Source organism: Chiroxiphia lanceolata, chromosome 6 (genome assembly GCF_009829145.1).
Source record: "Chiroxiphia lanceolata isolate bChiLan1 chromosome 6, bChiLan1.pri, whole genome shotgun sequence".
NCBI lineage: Eukaryota > Metazoa > Chordata > Aves > Passeriformes > Pipridae > Chiroxiphia > Chiroxiphia lanceolata.
In genome coordinates, this window is record NC_045642.1 from 44,615,533 (window position 1) to 44,641,988 (window position 26,456).

The 26,456-nt window shown below is 38.9% G+C and overlaps 1 long non-coding RNA gene across 2 annotated transcripts in view; it reads left to right on the forward strand.

The window, feature by feature from the left end:
- The first annotated feature begins 442 nt into the window (after positions 1-442).
- LOC116788334 overlaps positions 443-26,456 on the forward strand; it is a 31,614-nt gene continuing 5,600 nt past the window's right edge. Inside the window, exons 1-3 of one of the 2 annotated variants that reach the window (XR_004357599.1) lie at positions 443-695; positions 6,267-6,506; positions 8,671-8,807. This is a non-coding gene — a long non-coding RNA (uncharacterized LOC116788334). Of the gene's footprint in view, positions 696-6,266; positions 6,507-8,670; positions 8,808-26,456 lie in introns of those variants that run through there. The other variant, XR_004357600.1, reaches the window with a different exon arrangement.

The window sequence follows — 26,456 nt, forward strand, 5'->3', positions numbered from 1 at the left end:
TTTCTGTGCTTTATTGTTGTAGCCGTGCCCGTGTGGTGGTCTCGGAGGCTCTGGCTCTAAAACTCAAAGTCTACCATCTCTTCTGGCTCCTCCGGCTCCTCCTCTACGGGACGGCGTTTGCGTCTCCTATTTGGGGGCCGGCGCCTGCCAGTGGGGGGGCTGCCTGTTTCATCTTGGCCAGCGTAGCCAGCATGGCCCCTCATCCGCGTGTTCCGGCGGCGGGAGCGGCTCTGGCCGGCGCGACGCGTCTTGTGCAGGTTTGGCTGGCTCCTGCTCCTGCTCCTGCGAGCCCTGCCCCTCCGCCGTCTGTAGCCGGCCATGGTGGTGCTGGCTGAGCGGTGTGTGTGGCTGCCCTGCTTTTATAGGGGTGCCAGGGTGGAGCCCTTTGTGACACAAGGGCTTTACAGAGCCAACCTCACCAGTGTTGTCACAATGGCTGCATGGCCATGCTGGCCACACATGGGCTCCGTGGCTACTGTCCAACCCCAGCCCACATGAAGTGGGCAGCTGTGTCTTCAGGGGCCTTGCTTCACCACCAGTATGTGCCAGTGGGTCTGCTGGACACTGACCTGACACAGCAGAAGCAAGAGGAGCGACTGGGCTCTCTGGCAGTGCAGGAGACAATACACAGGTAGAGAAGCCCACTACAGTGGTGGCAGTGGTGTCAGCGATGGTGTTTCCAGCTTTGATTGCATGTAGGTCTTTTGCTTTTTCTGGTAAACTGCCTTTTATCTCGAGTAATGAGTGTTCTCAATTTTACTCCAGCAGTGAGGGAGTGCCTTTGAAGTGCTTTGTTTCTGACTGGGGTTAAAGTACGACCCAGCTCCACTGTGGATGCCTAAGGGGTGTAAGGATGTGAATCTGCCCTGCAATGGCACAAAATGGAATGAAGGGTGAGAGCCTGCTAAAGCATCATGTTCCCCAGTGTCTGCAGAGGAGTCTCTGCTGCTATGCCTGGAACACCTCCTCCCCTCCTTCTCTCCTGTCCTGGGCTCTGCAGGACTGTTTCTCTCATGTAGTCTTAAAGACATTATCCATGGCTGCACTGGCCTTGCATCACTACAACCATGTGCGGGCAATTTAACCTTCTGTCTTATTTTATACTTTTGGATCATTTTATTCAAACCAGAAGCTGTTACTATTGTGGTAGCATAGGCTTAAAAGACCCTAAAAGTCCTTAAATGATACTCAATAAATAAATGCAAACTAGTCACTTGCAGTGTTTGCTGATGGAAATTACTCCATGAAAATAAAATAACCTGATATGCTTCAAACTTCATAGAATGATGGCTTATAATCAGCTTATAAGTGTTGGTAGAAACACTACTTCTGCTCAAGTGTGTATTATTTATAGGGGAAAAATTCTGTGGAAGACGTAAAGGGAGCTTCTGAAAACTGTCTTCAGGATATTTGTATTTGCGCTTGAAGAAAATCTCTCTGAGAAGTAGATGAGGTCTACTTTTCATCCTAGTGTTATTTTTTATTTCTTCTTGCCTTAGACAGGAGAGGCACAAAGTAATTTTAGTGATAGTACTTACTGTAAAATACTGCAACTACAGTGCCTTCCCTGGTGCTGTGTGTGAGTTTCGCCTCATGATCCAAGAGCAGACCGGGCTTCTGCATTCTAAGGTCTGCCAGCAACTCCCAGTAAGTGTAGCAAAACAGTTTCATTTGTTTTGGCATTAGTTTTTCTCAGTTGTAGTTAAAGACTAACTTAGTGGAGATGCTATGAATTAGTGCTTATGGATATTTATGAGATTGAAGCCTCTCTCAACTATTTTTTTAATGGTCTTGGGAATCTGGAGCGGTCCCAGTTGACTGGAAGCTGGCTAACATTGTCCCAGTTTTCAAAAAGGGCAAGAAGGATGACCTTGGAAACTACAGGCCTGTTAGTCTCACTTCAGTTCCTACTAAAGTTATGGAGAAGATTATTCTGGGAGGTACTGAAAACCACCTAAACACAATGCAGTCACAACCAGCATGGCTTCATGGGAGTAAAGTCCTGTTTTCAAACCTGATTTCCTTTTATGACAAGGTAACCCACCCAGCTGATCAAGGGAAGTCAGTTGATGTAATCTTTTTGGATTTCAGTAAAGATTTTGATACTGTGTCTCACAGGATCCTTCTGCACAAAATGTCCAGGATACAGTTGGATAAACATGTCAAGTGGTGGGTGAGCAATTGGCTCACGGGTCGAGCACAGAGGGTAATAGTGAATGAGGGAACATCAGACTCGTGATCTGTCACTAGAGGGGTTCCACAGGGCTCCATCTTAGGCCCTGTGCTCTTCAACAGCTACAAAAATTACTTGGACACAGAACTGGAAGGGATAGTAAGTAACTTTGCAGATTATACAAATTTGGGAGAAGCTGTTGATTCCCTCCAAGGGAAAGAGGCCCTGCAGAGAGACCTCAACAAATAGAGGACTGGACAATCACCGACCACATAAAGTTCAACAAGGGAAGGTGCCGGATTCTGCACCTGGGATGGGGCAACCTGGGATGTACATACAGAATGAGATGCTGGAAAGCAGTGCCATGGAAAGGGACCTGGGGGTCCTGGTCTATGGCAAGTTAAAGATGAGTCAGCAGTGCCCTGGCAGCCAGGAGGGCCAACTGTGTCTGGGGGTGCATCAGGCAAAGCATCGCCAGCCAGTCAAGGGAGAGGATCGTCCCGCTTGCTCTGCACTGGTGTGACCTCACCTTGAATATTGTGTGCAGTTTTGGGCACCACAATATAAGAAAGATATTCAGCTATTAGAGAGTGCCCTGAATGGCCTGAAGCTGTGTCAGGAGAGGATTAGGTTACATATTAGGAAAAAGTTCTTCACCCAGAGGGTGGTTGGGCACTGGAACAGGCTCCCCAGGGCGGTGGTCATAGCACCAAGCCTGTCGGAGTACAAGAAGAGTTTGAACAATGCTCTCAGACCCATGGTGGGATTCTTGTGGATGATCCTATGCAGATCTAGGAGTTGGACCTTGATGATCCTTATGGGTCCCTTCCAACTCAGGATATTCTGTGATTCTCTATGGTTAAATTGAAGTCCTAACATATTTAACTCCTCATTTTTTTGGTAGATGATTTCAGGTATGATTGAACTAAAGTTTTAAGTAAGATGTGAAAGTTTTAATCAGAGCTTAGGTTCTTTAAATTTTGATTTTTTTTAACCTCTTGGTTAATAACTACAAAGTGTTTACTTTTCTCTTTTTGTTGCACTGAACTGAAGGCATAGTAAAAGTTTCATGGGGATGGAATCATCAAAAGGATGATGGAGTGAGTTCTCTTATCAGAGAGAATAAACATTTGTTTATTTTAATTCTGTCCTTGTTCTTACTTGTTATTTCATAAATATTGATGAACAGTCAACTAATTCTTGGTATGTTCACTGAATTTTTTTCAATTTTCTTTCTTAAAAATTGAGCTATGATGTCATCAGTAGATGTAGATAAGGTTTTCTTCTCACAACTAGAGGAAGAACAGAAATGCAGATCAGAAGTTTTGAAAACATTGCTGTTATGGTGGTAGGAGACAGAAGTTTCTTAATACCTGGAAACTTATCTCAATCCTAATCAGTTAGGAAATAGCTCGATGGAAGTGAAATAGCTGGATGCAAACGAAAGCATCCAATGTGTTTTTAGTGGTTTATGTGAAAGGAGCCATTGGATTTTGTTTTTTTTACAAGATTTTGTAAAATTAGAATTACTACCTGTGATACTGTAATTGAACAGTAAAGTTTGTCTTTTATGTTTCAATAACATTGAAAGCTGAATGTAGTTAGTGTTACTAGAGGTTTTTGCTCAAGGAGCAAGAGTAAGTGATATCCACTAGTGTGTGAGTGTATCAGTAGACTTTGATCATTTCCCCTTGGTGATTGTACCATTTGGTGTCAATGTAGGTTTAGTGGGACATGCACCCTGTGGTAGGAAATGTTTTAATTTGCAGGCCAGCTAATGTTCTGAGCAGGAGAACAGGGGCCCAATGGCCTATGAGAACTAAACTTTTCTCATAGAGCTGGAAATTTTGTCGACTGGGAAGAAGAACAGAGAGAATTCTGACTCCTCATTTTTGGAGATAGCTCTCATTTTGCCAAAATAAGCATAATAAACCAGACCTGTACCTAATGGTAGCTCACTTAGCTTTTATAGATTTCATATATTTGCTGCATAAATCCCTTCATTATTTGTGTTGCTTTTACTTGAATTCCTTTATTGGAGAGTCTGTGAACCCCACTCAGGACCAAGGCAGGCTATGGAAAGGCTCTCAGTCAATTTAATGGGATCAAAATGGAAAAAGACATATAATTTTGAAGTACATGAGATGTGATAGTAAACTCCTGAAACTAAACACTGCTTTATGATTAATAATGAATGTTGCTGGTATATTTAATTAATGCTGTGACCAATACTATCTTTTTGGAGGCTTAAGCTTGAAGTGGACAAAAGAATGAAATTAAAAGGGTGTTCTTGTATCAGTGTGGGATTGGTTTCTGTTACTACTTTCTGTGTCATAGTTTTCTTAGTATTCATATTAATCTAGGTGTATTTAATGACAGAATAAGCTGGTGAATGTAATGATAGGGCTTTTATCTATACTTCAGCCAGCTGTAGTGAAAATATTGATTCATTTATGTTTTCTTATTCTTTACAGTAAAGTTACTCTTAAGACTGACTACCAAAATAATTTTCTGCAGCCATAACCTTTGCCTGGAGTAGTTAATGGGAAATGTGTTAAATAATTTGCTACAGCTAATACTACTAGATACTGAGGAATCAATATCTCTCTCATCTTTAGTTGCATAAACCCCTTTTGTCACTGTGGGATGTATGCAGTCACAACTGCATCAGATCTTTGTCACGTAGATATTTAAGCATTTTCCAAGTAATTTATTACCTTCTTCCTTCTTTTTCAGTTACAGGTTGGTTAGGATGTATTTGTTGCACTAATGCTTCATTACATGCATTATTCATTTCTGTAAAATACTTTCCAAATAAAGGTTACTTAAAAATGTTTCGGTATAAGTAATGTCTCTCTTAAGATACCTTAAGAATGTGACATCCAGTAGTTCGTGGTACTACAACTCTGCAATGAGGTGAAGGTCTGTCTCCCTGTGACTTATTAATGCTGTCTGTTCATTTTGTTCATTACTATGAGCAATTTAGCTCTTTCAGATACTATTCCTCATGATGACATTTTAAAGCTTATTTAGCTCAGCTCAACTTTGCTTGTTTTGCAAGTAACAGTGAGCAGTTTAATAAATTGCATCACTGTTGTAGAAACCTGATAGCTTGAATCATTATTCTTGATGGTTGCTGATTTATATACTTAAAACACCATGATACAAAACTGGCTTAGAGTCATCTCTGAAATGCTTACTACATGCTCTAAGCTAGCAGATTTTATGGCAAGGCCTGGAAAAGGTTGACTGCCAGAGCAATCAGAGTGATGCCTTGAAGTACAATAGTGCAACCTGAACATAATAATGCATTTGAATCAGCTGCTGCGTATAAGACACCTCAGCTGTTATTTGACAATTTGAAAATAGAAGGGAACAAAGTACTGGCAAACAGATACACTTCAAAAAGATTATTAATAATGGGACATAAGATATTTTCCAAAGTGCCAGAAAAATGATCAGCTGGGTAAAGGTGTTCACACCTTTTCCTAACAAAGGACATAGAATTCACTGAAATTTGAAAGGAAATAAGAGTAGATTATAACAACTGTTCTAATAATTGGTAGTGGGGAATTTTGCATCTTCTTTCAAAACACCTCAAAATGTTCATGGACATTTTAGTACTACGTATTTAGTAGTTTAGTACTATGTGTGTTTTCAAGCAGCATGAGTAACTTGAAATGCTACAAAGAAGACAAAACCATCGAAATATCTAAGCATCTCACAGAGGATTTTGGATTAGGACTAGTTTGAACCGAAAACTGAGAAAGTCTTTCATAGAATTATAGGATCATTAAGGTTGGAAATGACCACTATGATCATTGAGTCCAACTGTTAACCCAGCACCACTGCACTGATCACTAAAGCATGCCCTCAAGTGCTATATGCACATGCCCTTTGAACATTTCCAGGGATGGTTATCCCACTGCTTCCCCGGTCAGCCTGTCTGAATGCCTGACCAGCCTTTCAGTGAACAAATTTTTTCCCAATATCCAATCTAAACTCCTATTGGCACAACTTAAGGCCATTTTCTCCTAACACTTGTTACTTGGGAGAAGTGACTTACCCCCACACTGCTACAATTTCCTTTCAGGTAGTTGTGGAGAGAACAAGGTCTCCCCTGAGCCTACTTTTATCTAGGCTAAAAAATCCCAGCTGCCTCAGCTGCTCCCCAGTTGACTTGTGCTGCAGACACCTCACCAGCTTTGTGGCCCTTTTTTGGATATGCTCAAGAACCTCCATGTCCTGTTGTCAGTGATCCAAAACTGAACACTGGATTTGAGGTGCAGTCTCACCAGTGCTGAGTACAGGAGTACTCTGGTACTTTCTAGAGGTTTGAGTCAAGACTTAAACTGCAGTCTATAAAGGCAAAATTAAAATTTGTCAGTGAAAATAATGGCTTAAAAGAGAATTAATTTCCTTAATTTTTTTTATTCTACTGTGTGCTTAGTCAATGCCATCCTCATTCTTTTCTGTTTGCAGTTAATATCCTGAAGGAGGTGAGAAATTCTTTATCTAAACTTTAGTACTGTAATCTTAAAGAAAGTGCTTCCAAATGATATTTTTAGTATTAATGTGATCTATTATACTTGTAGCTACTATCCAGTATGACACAAAGGGGTGATGTTGCAGGCTTATGAAATAGTGCTTAGTTTATAGAGTATGACAGATATCAACAAAATTATTCTGCAAGAAGCTTAGGCTTAGCTTCTGTAAAGAAACAGAAGGTAGTAAACAGAGAATGGAGGTATTGTACAGGTGGTGCCTAAGAACAACCCTACTGGCTCAGATCAAAGTATTTGTCTCAGCAGTCTGATTTAACATGATCCATCAGCAGTGGTTTAGAAGAAAACATTAAAACTTCCCCAAAATACTGTCCCAGATACTGAACCTTTCAGTGGTTTTGTCTTCCATAATTCTGTCATGCCTTTTTCTGAAGCTACACACATTTATTTTTATATTTTAGTTTGGGTTTTTTTTGGTGGGCTTACAGAGGAACATTGAGGACTTGATTAGCATTTAGGTATCAGGCAAACAAAATGGTGAATGGAAAAGAGAGCAAAAATGGAGATCTCAGTCAAAGGAGAATCGGGGAATTGTTCACACAGAATTTTGATGTTTGAAGTAGGAGGCAATTTAGAAGTGAGCACAGTCTAGATTCAGAGGCAGTGCCCCAGAGGGACTACTGAGGGGCAGAGATGGGCTATTCCGTAGAAAATGAGCAGGGTAGTTTCAAAGCCTGAAATGACAGGAAAAAACCTGCATTATCTCTTTGTACTGAGTCTTCAAAGGACTGTCAACATGCTGGCAGATACCAATTTAAACCAAAACATCTCCATATTTTTATTTTGCAATGCATATTTTTTATGATTTTTCTTAAATGCCTCCCAAATGTGCTTGTAAAATCTAGTACTTTTGTCTCAGCTGAGCCAGTTCTTTAAAGCTGGCCAGCTCTGGAACAGGCCTTTCCAAACTCATAATTATTTGCTGTTGGCAATCAGTAAATTCTGGATGCCATTTCTTTAGGTCAGAGACTTTGCTTTCTGGATCATGGTGATTTTTGCTGGGTTCTTATTGTCCTCACTTAAGTAGCACATAATAAACCCCAACAGAAAAAATTAATTCTCAAAAATCTGGCATATTGACTTCAGTGGAGTAGAACACAGATCAGAAATAAAGATCCTGTTTTTGTATAAATATCATTGATTTAGAAAAGGGAAGAAAAAAGTAGAAAATGAAATGCAAAAATGACATATTACGTAATTTTTTTCCTAGCTAAAATGTGTTTTATGAGACCCTGAGGCACTTATAGCACTTAAATTGTTAACCAGCAAGGCCCTTTTATTATCATATTTGGAGAAAAAAACAACCTAGAGAGGTGAAATTTTTCTGCCCTCCTTTTAGAGACCAATGGTTGTTTTCTGCTCGGGCCACACTAGAGATTGGGGGTAAAAAGAAAAGGAATTTTTAGGAGTGTTGAATTGACTATTTAAATTCATTTTACAGTATCTTACTTTCCTGACATGTTTACTTTACAAATGCTTCAGCTCATGGCCATGACTTATTTTGAATGGCAAAGTATATAACTAACATCAAGGTGAAAGGCGATTATGCGTATAAATACTGCACTATGCCCTCCAGAAACCACTTATGAAGCCAATTTAGGTTACACATAGTTCAGTCTCTCAGAAATCCTACTTAATAAAGCCCCGAGGCACTCTCTTTTACTGAGCAGTTAACAGAAAGCGAGTTCCTGGTGTGATTGTGGGGAAAAGATAATTTTTGGAAAAGGGTGAGGAACCATATGAGATAAACAAACGTTTCCTCACACAGTTCTGCTGAAAACTGAAAATGCAATTTATATGGGCAGTTAAGGTGGAGAATAACATAGTCCAAAAGTACTACAGTGAAAGTGCTTGTATATGGAGTACAGTGATTTATGCTTGAGATATTCTATCCATCCCCTTCTACCCATTTTTTCCTGACTATTTAAATAGATGTTTCCCAAGAACCCTCCCCATGAAGACATATTGAAGAGGGATGATTCTCAGCATTTGGCATATCAGTTGCACCATGAAACCCCTTGGAGGTCCTTGCTTTTGCAGGCACATACTGACAATTTCAGAAGAGCTGAATGGCAGTAAGCATTAGATTCTCATTTGCAGTCATCATTTTCCAAAATCCAGCCCTAGAAAGACAAGGTTTTATTCAGTCAAGTAGTATGGCAGTCACTCGTCACAATTTGATTATTGACAATGTAGACAGAAACAAGCTACGTATGAAAACATTGTGCAATAATACTATATAAGAACCATGTGTTATCATGTGGTACTGGAATAGTTGTTATCAACTTGATATATTTGGATTTCAGCTTGGATTTCTGAAGCTGGCTAGATTATGGACTTTTATGTAAGACATCTCTATGGTACTTCTGCCAAAACAGGACTTTGTGTCATTATTCACTGATTTCTTTGGACCAAGATAATTCCCACTGGTATCCTTGCTGGTCAGAAAATCAATTATATTAGGCTCATAAACATACATAATTGAGTTACTACTCCATTTTTTAAGCTCTCAAAATGCAGAGAAGTGCTGTTATCAAATCAAGATACAGTCATGTTTCTTATATATTTAATAGTTACTGTTGTAGTCAGCACTTATGAGGAGAGAAAAAAAGATTTGTTGTTGTTGTATGATCAATTCTATTTCCACTGTTTATTTTGACATCTATTCTTGTGATAGCTTGATTTGCATATATACATAAACTTTGTACACATCCACACAAGATGAGCAAATTTTGCAGCTGACTGGTTGTTTCAATGTCTACAGTTACCCACAGGCTATACTGATTTTAGTTCAGTGAACCCAGTGGCACTTACTCAGTGTAAGGCAGAGCCATTGCAATGCTGCTTAGCATCAGAAGGGACTGCATTTCACTGTGCAGTAGTGATGTGGCTATAAGATCTGCAAAATAGTTTTAAAGATATTTTTTCATTATTAAAAATATATTAATCCACTGCCCTTGTAGAATAAAGGACAGATATAAATGCTCTTTTACTAGAAGGCAAAGGACAATAGTTGGTTAGCGTGAGTGGTTCCTGTTTTGTTTGTCATTCACATGTTCTTTGTCTGCCCAGCTATCCTCTGAACATACAGCGGCATCAGAGGTCAGACAAGGGTTCAGCGGGAGCTGAGCATTGAAGTCTGAAGTCCTCTCACACTGACACCTCCAGCTGACTTCTGGTGCTGACTGTTCTCCTTTGAAAAGAGAAGGGGGACATCACTGCCCTCCCTATCAGCATGGTGGGGGTACTATAAGGAATTACTGCGACTACTAGTACAGGCAGGCAGGTATTGCAGCTTTAGGTTGTCTTCTTTTTGTATGCACAACTACTCTGAAATTCAGATGATCAGACAGTCTCACAGCCTGTAGCGTAAGAAAGGCAGGAAAATAAGGATCTATTCATTAGTTGCCAAGTGGGTAGTTTTCACTGCTGCTTTCAATGAAAAAATACTGCCTGTGAGGTTTTTTTCTGCTAGTGGCACAGAGGAGATCTCTAGATGTGATAATACTGGGTTGGAAGGGATGCATTAATGTAGTCTCCTTCCACTGTTGAGAATTGGCTTGTTAGGGACCTTTTTTACACTCAGAGGACACAGGGAACATGAAATTTGTCTTTCCTTGGTACATAATGTCCCTTTTAACTTAAACTACTTAAATAGTACACTCTTAACACCTTCCAAACCACATTTCCCCAGGTATAGTTTACTTTTCTGCTGTTTCATCCTGCACCTGAGTACTGACTGGCCCACTGATCTGCTTCCCCTGCACTCATCTCTGTGTTGCCTGCTATTTTACATGCTCTCCCTTTTCTGTATAACAGCCTGCTCTTCCCCTTGTGAGCTCTCTCCTTATGCAAACTCCTTCTTCTAACTATTTTCGTGGTGCTGACAGAAAACGAAAGAACAGTAATGAGGCAGTTAGATGGAACTGACAGTTCAATTATTTATTTTTAAAGAATGCATATATTAAAGAATTCAAATTGGATGGGCCAGATCCTTATCTGATATTGCACTTCTGTGTCAAGAGAGTAGCTCTGAATTGTACCAGAGAAATCTCTCTCCTTATGTGTGCCTTTTCTTTTTTTTTTTAATGGTAGTTGATTTTTCTGGGAACTCTTGCTATGTGTGCTGTTTCAGCACATATGAGTGATAGTAAAGAAATCTTTTGGTATTGAATCCAATTATTGCTAGACAGGTAGTTGTATCCTTGGAGTACCTTAAGCCCCAAGAACACCTGGCAGCACAGTGTGTGCTCTCTCAGATCATGCCTGCGGGATTTCATCAGTGCGGTGCTGCTGAGGCACTGAGCAGCACAGCAAGGGGATTATACAGTTCTTTCTGAATTGGAGATCACACCAGTAATCCATCATTCAGAAGTTTTAAAAACAACAGAGTGCTATTATTGAAGAGACATAATTGTCACTGTTCAAAATAACATTCTCACCTATTATTTAGCCAGACCCAGAACAAATTGTCTACAAGAGCACATATTTTATTAAGTATTCTCTCTTGTTTCAGAAGCATGACAAGCAACTATGAGATAAAACTGCAAAAAGCATCTTTGGCATCTTGTCCTGGAATGTTGTTTTCTGGATAAAGCTTAGGTTATACCTATTCTGACCTTGTAATAACTTTCAAAATCAGAGCTATTGTTCAATTCTTCCTTTGATGTTCTTCGTAATTTTATTTTCATTCGCTTCCCGTGAACTACAGGATGGTGAAAGAAGAAGTGGCAAAACTTTTCATGAGGACAGTGAGGCTGGTCAACATCTTTTTGAATTGAAATCCTCTCACACATCTGATTTGAAGGCAGCTGTTTTTGTAGCCAACATGAGGAAAAATCAGGACAATGTGCAGCTCAGTTAAACTTTGAAGTTTATGTGTAGGAAAGATTGTTTTTAGCTGTAACTAGAACAAGGAACTTCTTGCAGCTGTGGAGACTCTTTGTACAACATACAATTCTAGTTCAAATGCTGTCCAGGTCACTAGTGCTCATTGTTGAATTCTCTTTGAGCTACTAGAAGGTAGCAGAAGATATCACTACTGGTACCTTAGCTGATACTGTCACCTGAGAGACAAGACAGAATAAACTAGACGTTATGAACTCCTCTGCCATCTACAGAATCGGGTCCATCTCACTGGAGAGACAACATTGCAACTGGCTACATTTTACTTAACCAGTGGATGAAAGTGTTTAGTCTCCAGCTATAACTGTCAACCAAGCTTGAAAGTGACTTTTAAAAATTTAAACCAGTTTATAGCTGGATGAGGTTTTAATTTTATTTAAAGACAATTATCAGTAGAAAGGTCATCTGCCTGCTTGGCTGTGACCAGTCCCAGGCTGCATATACAGTACAGCTAAGTATCAGCATTTGTAGGAAATTGGATGTACTCTGTGTCAAGGATTTATTCTTGGAACATAAAACCCATCTCGGAGCCAGTTCAAGACACTAGGCAGAACAGATGCTGACCAAAGGACATGAGTCTGTTGATCACAACTGATGATCTGTTTTGCCTATGTTGGATATGGCATCATAAGTACAACTACTGAAAATCAGCATTGAAAGAGATTATAAAAAGGCTAACATGGAGGGAGAAGGCAGAAAAGTAGTTTACCTGTGAAAATTACCTAGATGTAATATTTAGAAAGTTGATGTAATAATATACCTTAATTTCTCACATCTGTCAGTGTGCAGGGAAGGTGTACTGTGCCACAGTTCTGCATGGGAAATTTTGACAGAATCTAGGTCTGCTGCAACCATTCAGCTAATGCAGTTATGTGTGATGACCTTCTCAGAAGGCATCAGCAGGTGAACCTGTTGTGTGATGTAGGACAACCTCAAAGAACTGGAGTTTCATAATGTTCCTGTTGACATGGCTGTGCTCAAGCAAATAGAAATATGTGAGAAGCATCTTCTTTAGGCCAGTGGAAAATGCTGGGATTACTCTGGCTTTCTACAGTCACCCATCCTTTATTTTTTTGCTATACATCTCTGAAATACAAATTCATGAGTACTAGAGATTCACAAACATTTTTCATATATTCAATGCAAAAGCCGTGTATTAAAGAGCATATAGAAGAAAATAGCACTTGTTTTTTCCTGGAATTGAAGGTAAACTGAGATTATTAGAAAATCCTATTCTAAGGTAGTACCTTGAATGAGAAAATACCAAACCGTTTAAAGCAAGTTCGTATCAGGATGAATATCCAAAGTCCAACTTGTTTGGGTTTTTTTTGGTTCAGCTGAGTTTTCTGCGAAGTCTTTACATTATGAGACCTTTCTTGTAATTTCAGTCGAAGTCTGTAAGATGGGATGTATATATGGTGTTACAGGGAAAACAACCAACACATGAGAGACTAGAGAATTGGAAGTATTCAGTTGGAAAAAGAGTTTTCAGGGTGACCTAATTGCAGCCTTCCAGTACCTGAGGGGAGCCTACAAGAAAGATGGAGATATGCTATTTACAAGAGGATGCAGTGACAGAACGAGGTGGAATGGCTTCAAACTGAAAGAGTAGGTTTAGACTAGACAGCAAGAAGAGATTCTTTACTGTGAGGGTGGTGAGACACTGGAACAGGTTGCCAAAGAAGTTGTGAATGCCCCTTCCCTGAAAGTGTCCAAGGCCAGGTTGGATGGAGCTCTGAGCAACCTGGTCTAGTGAAAGGTGTTCCTGCCCACAGCAGGGGTGTTGGAACTGGATGATGTTTAATGTCCCTTCCAATTCTGGCAATACTATGATTCTATAATAGAAAACGCAATGCCTTAATACAATAGAAAATACTGCAAAAATATCCTGTTGTATGTTCTTCATCCTTTTGTGGAGTTTTTCTGAATTTGAAATACAGTTGGTTAAGCCTCTGAGGACTATTTTCCTCTGTGTAGACACAATTAATGGTGTAGACACCATTTTATATTACATGAATATGCATACAATGCTTTACAGAAAAGTATTTGGTGTCTCAAGTAGTCTATAGTTCAGAGAAAGAAGAGAAGAAGCTATGTTGGAGGGTAAAACCCTATAGAGATGGAGACATCTCAAAGTTATTGTTGGAGCAGGTGGTATATCTGAAGCATGTAGGCAGTGGCTTTTACAAGTTCGTCTTTTTTTCTTCATTATTTATTTTCTACCAATGGGAAGCTGATATTTCTGCTTTTGCTTCCTTTTTTCAGTAACTCTCATATGCTCTTATGATTTTATTTTTCATATTATCATAAGCTGTGAACTTATGAAAAGAACATGTGCTAATGCTATTTCTGAGCGTCACAAGTCACAACTATTCAGATGCACTTCAGGAAACAATGTCATTTTTCATGATGTCTTTAGACTAATTTAGTAGAAAAAGCAACAAAATGAAATGGAGAAAGAGATCGAAGTTCAATTGCCATTGTATTTGCCATCACCTACTCTTGAATACAGAAAATTATTTAATTTATGATACTAATTTGATCATTGTCCTGACTGAAGCAACAGGACTGTGGGATGTTACTGTGACATGTAGCAAGGAATCTAGCTGTACATGCAAGACTACCTTCAGGCCAACATTCTGTGGTTTTAAAATAATTGGAGAGAAACAATTAAGGCTGGACATTATTGTTGTTACTCTTGTGTTTTTCAGGTACAGACCCATGAAAAATAAAAGGCTTTTAGGCAATTTGTTATATGTTAAGTAAGTACAAACCCCTGTGTCAGATGAGCTTTAATGGAGCTTTCAGCGGCAAACATGTGGAATGTTGTTCTGGCCTTATGATAGGTAGCACTTTGCTCTACCTTTTGCAGAAGGATCTACTGCAGCTCCTGCCCGACTTTGCCACTACACAGTGTTGGCTTATTTCTGATGTGATATCTGACTCATGTCAGGAAGCAGCAAATTGTAATTTATTTTTAAAATGTAAATTTTTCGTGTTTCATTGCTGAGTTATAAAGGCTTCTTCAGGGTTCCACTGTTTGAAATAAGACTCTGAGAGTCTTTTTTTGCCATCACAATCAGAGTTCTTGCCCAAATCTAGGCTGTCAGAAGCTGACAGAGCTGGGGATGAATCTGGGTCAAGGAAGGTTTTGAAAGCAACTTTTCTCAACTCAATACTCTTGCAGCTGCAGGAGTGATACTTGATCCCTCCTCCTTGATCTCCTCACTCTTGTGAGCCTCTGATCTCAGTCCCATTTATGGGTATATTAGAGGACAGACCAGGTCAGAACTGAAGTGGGAAAAAACTAACCAAGCTGACTTTCAGGTCACCAGTTTTACTATGTCAGAATGAAAAATAGAACAGGAAACATGGTTTTCAATTCTGACATGGAAAATTCAAAATCCACTTGGCTGAGTTTGTGGTGTGGGGCTTTTCTATGTATGTTGTTTGTCATAAAATATTTACTGCTCAGAATGACTCAAATTCATTTTTCAACCTGAAAACATATTTCACCGTTGTGTCAGAGTGTGCTGGCTCCAACTGGGCATGAAAAATTAACATCATATCACATCAACAGTTAAGAGGGGAATTGAACAAGGTGATTTTTTAGTTAATCTCCATTACTATGGTTTTTTTTTTTGTTGTCTATTTGAAATATATGTAGAAAATTTAGGAAAGAAAAGAATGGGAATCCTCAGTAGACACAAAAAGGTACACGAAGTGTCAACCCTATTGCCCAGCTCATCAGTGCTGATCTATAGCCAGAGTTCCCTTGAGATTTGATAACTTAATGATTTGCTTTGAGATTTCAGTCTTACATGGCAGCACGACAGTCCAGGGCATTTCCTGGAGTTTTTTCAGCTTTGGGATAGACAATAATAAATAAATAAATGTGGACCATTTGTGTATATGTGAGAAAAGGAAATTAGGATACAGTTGTGCTTGCTTCCTGCCAAAAGTTTTCAAAAAAGTTTTATCCTTCCTCCACAATTATCTAGTAATTCAGCTCATTAAACTCATAAAGTTTATTATACTTAGTAAACCAGCTTAACCTGCACTAGGCTCTTTACCAAAACTAAAAACATGTTGTTCCAATCAAGGGTTCATAAAGGTAAAAAATGAGAGAATAGCATGTGATCTTGCATGTAGAAGTGCTTCTTCAGCAGCAGGTTATTTTCTCTGTTAACAAGATAGTGTACAGCTTCCAGTGTATGGGAATAAACACATAGTACAAAGTCAGCCTTCTCAGTCTGTGGCTCAGTGGTGTCTATAAGAACAGTGCAAGTGTTGAAACAGCTAAGGATAGCAACGCCTCCTTTTCTGATGTCATAAAAAGAAACAAACCAAGGAATAAAAATTTAGGGGGAAAATAAAATAATTGCAAGCACTATATAGTAAAGACAATTTTTCCCCACCACTATTACTACTGAAAACACTTTTAACCTAATCAAAATGTTTTCCATATCAAGTGACAAAGTTAGTCCAGTAACTTTTAAACTATGTTTTGTAGATACTTCATGGTGTCCTGACATACAAAAGGCAGGGAATTTACAACCATGGAAAGGCAGATCAGTAAAACTGAATGCAGGTTATACATAACATTTATTTTTCATTATTGATTCTGAATTTTTTTGGATGCCACTCCATTTGCCTCTGCAGCAGTAAAACAAGACTTGTCAGCTTAATGGCCAACACCTAACTTGCTAAAGATTTCTCAGTCTTGTACATGGTACTGGGTTTCTAGTGCTGTAGAGAAGTGTTTCAGTGCAGATAAATTAAAGCCCTTCAGGGAAAGTTATAGTGGTCTTTAGCAGAGAGCTATTGCTAGAGCTTGCCAATCACAGGTGCACTTTAAGGTTTATAGAACCTCATTTTGATTTTCTAAAGCTTATGCTTTTTACTATCATCCCCTTTTTTTTGATTTAAAGAAAATAATTGCCTGCTACTACAATGTCTACCCTCTTGTGCTATAGAAAGCTTAGCAGTATAAATGCCTTCCTTATGCCTCTCCATCTGACTGCTGTGCCTCAAGTGCTTTGGAAACCTTCCCTGTGAGCTTAGAGAAAAGAGGAATTTGGTGTCTTTGTTATGCAAATCAAGGGAAGAAACAATTGGTTTGTGTTGCCAAAACCCAAGGCACTACAGGGATTTGCATTTTTTCATTTAAGTGTGTTTTGACGACTCCAGTCCCAAAATCCCTCTCCTTAAAAATGTGAAGTCAACATAAATATTACTGAGATAAAGAAACCCCTTAATGTTGGAGGCTCAGGCAGCCAGACTCTCTGCATGGTTGATCAGTGCTATCAGTCAGTAGCTGTACAGACTTTCTTTGATTAGGGCTCATTTAATGACAAACTTTTCTTTGCAAAAGCCCTTTGTGTGTCCTGAGAACTGTAACTTTGCCCCAGAAAAACTCCACCAGTGGCCTGGCAGCATACTCTCAGATTGGACTCCAGGCTCTTGGCATTTGGTTTGAGGCCCTTCATAGACATTATTTTCTGGATCCAGCTACATATGTGGAAGAAGTTACTGACCTCAGCTGTGCTTGGTTGCTCTGGTATTTCTGCTGATGTTTCTAAGGTCAAGTAACATTGTAAAGAACACACTCTAGGGTCTTCTTAACCTTAGTGGAAGAAGAGCCCAATGTAGGATGGGGTCAGGATGCAGCACTGGTGCATACAAATGATTTTCCACAGCCACATCAGATGTAAACCAAGAGTCCTCTTCTCCAGATGCTCTCAGCCTAAGGAGACTGTATCCATTTTGGAGCTTAACTGCGCTCTATCAGCTTTCTTTAGTGTAGGTGCTGAAAGTGCTCTCTAGTTTGCTGATTCAGGTAAAATCATAGAGGTCAACTCAAACCATGGCTCAAGATGACATACTTGATTTTATCTGAACAAATTAAGAAGTGTTGAAGGGTTCAGCTGACATATCTGTAGATGTTTTTGCCTCCAACAAAAGGTGGAGCAAAATACGGTAAGCATTCTCTTCTACGGTGGCAGAGCTGGATCTAGCAGAAAGTAGCTGTAACCTTCAGTTCATTCTTTTCCAGAGAAAAAGATTTTTTTTTTTTTCTAATTCAGTGGCTTAGAAAGCAAATAGGATTGTTCTAGATTCATCCAAATGCTTAATTTACAGCAATCAGATACTAACTTTAAACTTCTGCATGATGTTGGGCAAAGACCTTTGCTGTCTTCCTTTGAGCTGCAGGGGAGCAAACACTGGGAGTGTTTATGAGGCATTTTGATTCAGATCTCTTCTCAGTAATCCTGAGGCTAGCAGAGAAATTCTGCTTACTAATTCTGCTTTGAAGCACAAACAGGTAAGCAGCAATGTCAGATCTCATTTTACCCTCCAGAGTTTGTCACTGAACAAGTCAGCATCCCTGAATTATTCACAACACAGAGTACCAGCAAGTGTCAAGATCAGTAACCATCAGCCAAACAAGAAATCTGGGCTGGGAGTGGTAGTTTTGCACTGTCAGGAGAGCCTGAATTTGAGAAATTAGATGTTCTTGCTATTTCATGTTCAGAACAATTTAATAAAAACAAAAAACACAGGCCTGGCCATCTAGGTGTTTTCGAGTTCACCCATTTATTCCATTTGTAAAAAAAAAAAAAGGGTTTTCTTACCTTTTCTAAAATTGTTTTGTTTCAATTGTACCATCGTACCTGCAAAATAATTTCATTGATGATTTTAGAATCCTTTCAGCTTCATGTAGATTAAACAAAAGTTAAATTCTGGTCCCAGTATCCACATGTACTATGGATAATTCCTGTAAAAACTAAAGCTAGTGCTAAGGACCACAGCCTTTGGTGATCTTCAAGATTCAGTGCACTACTATAATAGCAGGCCCCTATAAAACAGTTTAAGTTAATTCAGCTGTAGATTTTATTTCCATGGTAGAGTCTCTTGAGGCTTGTCAGAAACTATAAAATGATGGATAATTTAGATGACTGACATTCTTGAAAAGCATTTGCCCCTTTGATTGAAGAAAAATGTCTTGTTAAAAATAGTTTGAAATCAGGATATGCTAATTAAACTAGGAAAATATAAAAGAGAAATCCCACTAAAATGAATTCTGATTATGATTGTGAGCAGCAGCAGCCTTTCTTTGTCTGTGGATGTTTCCACTAAGCAGAAGGAGTGAATCAATACTTGTAAGTGCTATGGCCCTTAGATGTGCCCTGAGAAGGTTGAACAGCTTCTTCCATCGGATCGGGAGTTCTCATCAGTAATTAAAGAGTATGTAAGAGCTGTGTTTGGGTGGTGAGATTGTTAGCATAGGGTAATCTCATTTGTTTGTTGTGATACAAATGATCCCTATTTCTTTAGACTGATGATGTGATTCCTGCTGTACAAATAAATTTTGTCTGATGTGGCTGTGGGGATTCAGTTTTGTGCACTGTCTCTGCAAAGACCGTGTAAGCTTTGTTTGTGCCCTTTTTCCAGCAGAGTAAGGAAACCACCAAGGGTGTTCTTTATTATGGTGGTTGACCTTAGAAAGACCAGGGCTGTCAGCATCTCTTTTTTTTCTTGGTTTCAGTTCTGGTCTCTCTGGAATACAGAGAGGAACAAATGGGAGGGAAGAATGGGAAGTTTTCTTTCAAAAATAACAAAGCCCAAACCAACCAGAGAAATCCTTCATAAGTCATATTTTTCCTACAAAGACAGGAAAAAGAGAGAAATCAATAGCTGTAATTTAAAAAAAAAATCGAGTGATTCTTTGGCAGGGTGATAAAAGTAGACAGATAGCAATGGAGTAAAATAGCTGGGGAGCTTTCATATACCTTCAACATGCTGGTGAGGGGAACTGAATATTACACTTGAGAGCTCTTTCCTACTGCTTGTTAGCCAGTTCTTGTTTTACCCAGTACTAATAATATTACCTCCATTTTCTTTAATGTTTATGCAGGAATTCAAATAGATACAATAACAAGAAAAATTTTCTTTATCAATTTATCAAGATTTGCTGCTGTTTGTAACTTGTGGTGTAATATTCCTTCTGATATTTTTCAGTCATTCATGCACAGTTTCTGGAAGAACAGTACATTCGATAGAGACTTGAATTGTTCTCCCCTCAATCCCAACTCAATGCTCCTATTTCTCCTTCTCCTGCCCTGGACTTTTTTATGGAACTTCAAGGTTTTTCTATCTGTCTAGAGGACTGAAATATTAGAAGCCCATATTTTTCCATTTCAAGTCATGTTTAGCTAAAAAAATAAACTTCAACAAATGCAACGTATTTTGATGGTTCCAATCTATATCCTGTTCTTAGGCTCTGTCATCAGAGCATACCTGCACAATGAATATGGTGTTTAGAAAATTAGGAGGTAATTTAGAAAAAGGAATACTGGCTGGATAGGAAAGAAACAAAGAAGATAAGAACTGAGGGGAAAAAATGTTGGATACAGGTAATGAGGAAGCTACTTTGACTGAAGAGAGGAGTTAAGTTACATAACATGGCAGTGATGAGAAGCTCTAGAGTTTATGATGTACTATGTCTGAGCTCAAAGGTGTTGGTCTATTTCTTGAGTTAATGAGTAAGGAAGCCTGTAACTTTCTGAACAGCTGAAAATGTAGCAGTTATTTCTACTGATAAGGAAATAAACTTTTATTAGGACTGTAAATTTTAATTTTCTCTTTTATTGAAGCTTTTTTATGCTATGTGAGCAAAAGCTGAAGAGCATGTAGAAATGGCCTGAAGTTGTCTCAGGTGTTAAGGTAGTGTGGATGGTGATCCACAACAGACACAAAGTTAGTAAAAAGAATGGCTGTATTGCATTGAACCTTACAGGTTATACTCGCAACTGTGACAGTGTCAGTAAGAGTCTGAGTGTGCCTCTGTGTGTGAAAGGGGTGATGCAAACTCTTTACCCAACCAGAGACACTCAGCTGGGAGAGGGAAGGATATACTCTTTGAAGATTCTGGGTGAGTAAAACTGCCTGAGGATAGCTGGAGTCAGGATACAGGTCTGTCATCTAGACTGTTCTAGCCTGTTCCGAGAACTGGATATTTGTGCTTTCTTTCCCTTTTTGATTCTGTGCTTCTCAGAGGTTAAAGAAAAAGAGAAAAAGAGAAAGAGAAAAAAAAGATGATAGATTTTCCAAATCACTTTTTTTCTCTGTAATGATCTTGGCAAGATGCAGACTGGGTTTTGTCACCCATAATCAGGCTAGAAATTGCTTTTAAAATAGTTTGTCTGAATTTGATTGAAGTAAGCACAAAGTAAAATGCTTCACAATGCAAGTAAAGGGTCCAGGAATCAAATCTTCAGGACGTTGTCAGAAAATAGAACAAGATTAGAAAATGAAACAACTGGTGTACATGCATTTTAAAGCATAATGTTCTATAAGGCAGAAAAGGAATTTTCATGCTTCCTATCTGCCAGTTCTTTTCTTCTTGCCAATAAGTGCAGTAAAATATATTAAAGACCAAGTTTGGTAATTTTTTTTTTACATTTTTCTTTCAAGGCTTACCTTTTCTCAAACTGTCTCCAGCTTTAGAATAGCGACCAAGTGACACAAGGAAACGTGAATTTGTGTTTGATCATCTGTTTTACCATGTAGCTTGGCATAAAGGAAGCACAACACTCCAAAAGTTTGATTTTCATTTCCTTAAAAAGTATTCGTATCTTTTTTTTGAAATTTTTTCTATCTGGAATAGAAGGACATCTTTCATGAAAAAAACTCCAAAAGCTTCGATTAAAGAGTTTAGAGATTCTCTAAGTCAACTCGAGGAGTAAAAATGGGACAAAGGAATGGGTAGTAAGGAGGGGAGGCAAAATATTCTTATCTCTCTGTAAATTAATGACTTTTCTGTTGTGACAGTCTATAATAGTGAAAGTGTCTAATGCATCATCCTTGCTGCATTCAGAAGGACTAAATTCCGTGCAAGTGTCTACAAGAAAGCACGAGGTGCCAAATGCTTTGTAAGTGGCTCTTAAATTTAGTGACGAGCTATGACTCAGTTCAGAATAATGGGAAGTTAAGTGCTTTTTGTCTTTGAGCTGTCAGTGAAGGATGACATCCTCTATCTATAATGAATATAATACTTCACACAAAGTATTAAAGTAATGAGGTACTATGCAAAGAAGGTTTCTGCTATTAGAAATCATTGCCACTAGAGTCCAGCCACTCATGGCTCCTGCAGTTCTGATGATATTTATACCAGTGCTTGTCAGCTGTGTGCTTTGTGGGTTCAAAATGTAGTGTACTACCTATTTGGTTCTGGGGGGTGAAAGTATCATACCTACTAACATAGGAGCATTTTGGAGAAGATGAAAGAGGTTTGGACTGAGTTGAAATAAAGATTAAAGCTAAATAAAATATATTAGTTTCAATTTAAGGACATATAGTGGACTTAGCTAAGTCTAAAAATAAAATAAATGTAGAATGTGAGGCTCATTGCGTTAATTCCTTGGAACTTGCAATTTCTCACTACCTGTGCAAAGAGGTCAGGGTCTATATGGGATTGCTTAGAAAAGATGTAGATGGTACTGTGTATCCTAAACAGAGCTGAGAGATGAAAAATATTCAAAACAACAGTATGTCTGGCATAGTGTGTTATGGGTGAACTAATTTGTTATGCTGCTCAGAAACTCTTTGTTCCAGAATGAAAATAACAGATCAAAGAAGTTAGTTGTTTACTAACGGCCTCAGAAGTCTTTATTCTTCAACAGAATGGGAACTGTTGGTTGTGGGTGAGCTGGAGAATATATTCACATGTACTCCTGAGGTGCTACATTTTTTCTTTAATGAATGATCATAAACACCTCTTTCATATGTCATGTCTAAAAATCTGCTCTTACCACTAAAAATCTAGTGTGTGGCTTGGCAAATTCAGTCATATTTATTCTGTTGGTTTTAAAAGCACAGTCTTTCCTGTCTTCAGGGGAAAATTGTGGTGCTGGTGGTAGTGATGCCTGTCAGAAGTATCAGCCTGCACTAAGTTATCCCTTCCACAGGCTGTGATGCTGTCCAAAGTCCCTCTGATAATTTACTCTAGCCCTCTGAGGTATGTGTGGCTCTGGTTTGACCTGGCTGTGAGGTTTGGACAGATGCAGCTGTACTGTACAGCGAAGGAGGGGTTTTACTGCATTAGCATTCCTTATCTGTTACATTTGTGGATCTCCTCATGGAATTCAGTTTAGCCCTCTGCTCCATGAATCAGAGGCCCCAGTGGCTTTCAGAGGGATAGGGTTGTTAAATACTAGGACCCTCGATACAGTGTCACCTGATAAGGTGGACTTATCAGTCTCTACATTACTAAGCATTTGCACATAAATGAAGCAATAAATGCTAAAGTTGTATGAAGCATGAATGTTTAATCAATAATGAAGAAAATGGTTTTAGATCTGTGCTGTTCATGTAGGTTTTTAATGTTGTAAGCAGGAGGGTGGAAGAGCAACTTTAGGAGCAGGAGGACTTGCCAAACAAGTTTTTCAAAGGAAGGGGGTCCTTTGATCTTACAGTGTGGCAAAGAGCTAAATAATTTTAATATCTATCCTGTGTGGAAAGGGTATGCAGTCAGGTGGGTGATCATGGGCTCTTCTGTCTTTTTCCTTCACTTGTACACCTATGAATGTATCTCAAGAATTGCAGAAAGTAGGTGGTGTCCAAAACCCAAGCAGGCAGAAAAATATAATTAAAAAAATTTTTTTCTTGCAGTTCTGAATCCTGGTTCGGACCTTCTGGACTTGTCAGCACAACTAAAAAGTGAATTAATTATATTAATTATATATAACTTTATAACAATAAAGCAATGAGTTTGAATAGAAGAATTGTGTGTATGAGGGCATTTTAATTTGTGATGCCTGATACATGAACTTAAATTTGTCAGATGCAGGTTTCCACTCTGCCTAATATATAACTTTCCCATTTCCCATGCTTTAGAGATATGGCTGAAGTAAGATTAAATTTTCCCTGTAATTATACTTTTGGTAGTTTTCTTCTTCTGTGTTACATATAGCAGTACAGGAGAGTAGAGTGGAAAAACAAGGAAGAATCCAGTCTTTCCAGCAGGGTCACGCTTTGTGATGGATTGAATTGCTTTTCAAGTCTTCAGTTTCTCCAGCTACAAAATTGCTCTAACTTCATTTAGCAAGCTGACATAGTGGTATAAGCTTGGCTCATAAAAGTAATACATGATGGTTAAATGTAGCTTGTAAATAGAACTTGTGCTTTTCTGTAGCAGGGAAATCAAGAAGGGTGTGCTACATAGAAACGGATGGTCATATTTATGGGTCACCATCTTTAGAATGTTTTACATTTGTTTGCATTATTGTACTATAACTAAAAGAAGTCCATCTGTTTGGAACTTGAATTTACTTCGTGAAAACGAAAAAGCAGAGAAACCTGAACCAGTGTCTGAGTTCTGCAGGGAGTGCCCAGTCAGCCAGACCTGGGGTGGGCAGGGGCTGCCAGCAGCCCCGGGCAGGCACAGAGAAGAGCTGGGCAGAAACACAGGTAGGGGCAGCCCAAGTGCTTGCCTGAGTGAAGACCTGGAATCATGTGTTTCTATCCATGTTTCCTGTTGCAGTTTAATAGAAGAACCTGTCAGGGACTTGGGTAATTGTCCAAACGCCATCTCAAAGGATGGTGACAGTAAGAATTAAGGAAGAGAAGCAAGAAACATAATCTGACAGATAGGCCCTCCTTGGACATACATCTCTTTGTACTTTTTTTGGGAAGAGCTGAACACATAGAGACTATTGTGACTAAAATATTGGAGGAGTGAGAGTGAAAAAGAGAGAGAGTACAGAGGAACTTTCGTTTTAAGCACAATTGTCCTGGCACAAAATATTTATGGTATAGGGCACTGGACTGAAATAATTATTTGTGGCATTATTTTTAATTGCTTTAATAGAAGCATTTTTTAACCTGCTGGCAAGCACTGGAAAAACTCAGTCAGCCTAGGGGAAAAAGAGATTTTTGTGTGTGGCCATTTTTCTTTATATTGTGTAATGTACAAACCAATTTTCCCTGAATAAAAATTTGTAATTAAAACAAATTAGAAAGTGGCTGGGAGATTTTTATGAGGAAAGAAGTATATATGGAGGGTTTGGCCTTCTGAACATGAATTTTTTTGTAGTGTCTTTATAAGAGCTGAATTTCCCTTTAGGGTTTATAGTGCAGTATATACAATTATTTATGAGATACTGGAGTATGATAAATAGAGCATTTTGACATTAAAAAAATACCCCAAAATCCACCCAAAGAAACCTCAGGATTGGTATTACAGGTCTACTTAGTATTAACACTGACCTTTATTATAAAACTCAGAATAACGAGAAATACAAAAGAAGTTATGCTATATATATAGGTAAATTGGCAGAAGCATGTTTAATGTGATGACCAGATATGAATAAACTTGTTCTACCTTTTACAAACTTGTCCTCTATGCAATCAGTGTAAATGTTCAATTTTGTCTTCATCAACCCTGCAGGAGGAAACAGATGCATAGAATAGGAATGTAGAACCAGTACATAATCAGTGAATCCATCCAGCCTTACACAACTCTGTAAGAGACATTTAGTTTATAAAGGTCTAGGCAGTAACTCTGCCACAAGCCCACACACTTCACAGCAGTCTACATAAGCTCAACATCCAGAGGGGACCAAAAGCTGTAATCCTAATGTGCTCCTCAAACCCAACTGTTCTGCGGTGTCAGAGAAACATGAACAATACCACCCATGAAGAGTTCCTTCTTCATAATTTAAAAGAAGGCAGACCTCTTGATTTTTTTTATTTTTTACAAGAACTCTTAAAAATGTTCAAATTTCTTCCTAAATACACTTTAAAATATTTTAAAATTATTTTAGTGAGCTCTTTTTTTCCCCACAACAATGCTTTTGGGGTAAGTTATCTGTAACGTGTTTCCTACACCTTTCTTTTCTTTAGGGATTAAAATACCTTTCAGATGGCCTTTTCCCACACTTCTTAGGTCTGACTTAGCCAGTCTCATACACTCAGTGTGAGCTTTATTTTTTATTCACTCTGCATGTTCCCAGCTGTTGCAGCCTTACCTCAAATATTCATTGCATAGCTCTTATGGCCTCTCTTCTTCCTCATCTTCGACACTGTATAACAGATGTTTGGTTCTGTGCTCTGCTGCCTAGCTACATCTGCCACCTTTGGGAAAAGAAGGGTCATGAGAAAGGAAGAGAACTGTGATGCTGCATGCCAGCAGCTATGGGTGAATACTTTCTCCTTGGCATACCTTGTGAAAGTGCACTCTCTTCTACTGCATAGTGTTCTACCCTCCCCACTACACCATAGACAGAATTATTTCAGATGCAACACCTAGGGTGTGAAGGAACATGCCAGGAGCAAAGTAGGTCTAAACATCTACAGAGCCCCATTAACCAGCACATTTGGGGTGGCTGTGACTTTGGATCCTTACCCTGTAACCTCTGAGGGAAGTGTCTTAATGTGCCTGCATAGGTGTGCAGACCAGAAAGCCATGTCACGGGACTGCCTTCTGTGGACAGCTCTTGCTCTGACATCTGCTTTTTTCTTTTACTATCATCTTGGGTTTGTTCTTATTTCTTGAGGGAGTACCTGGAGTTTGGACACAAAGGTGTTTTGCTTTTTTAAGTTGATTGTTTTTCAGTAAGCTTGTGAGAGTGTGTATGTGCTGCATGTGGGTGTTCATTCTGTACTTTACCAGAGGACATGGCCTTGGAAAGGGCCAGAAACATTTTTCTTCTTTTAGAAGACAAAATGTGATAGGAAGGTTGGCACTGGAAGAATACATTTCCTTCATTAGACTTATTTCATGGTGTCTGCATGGTCACTTCTGGAGCCAG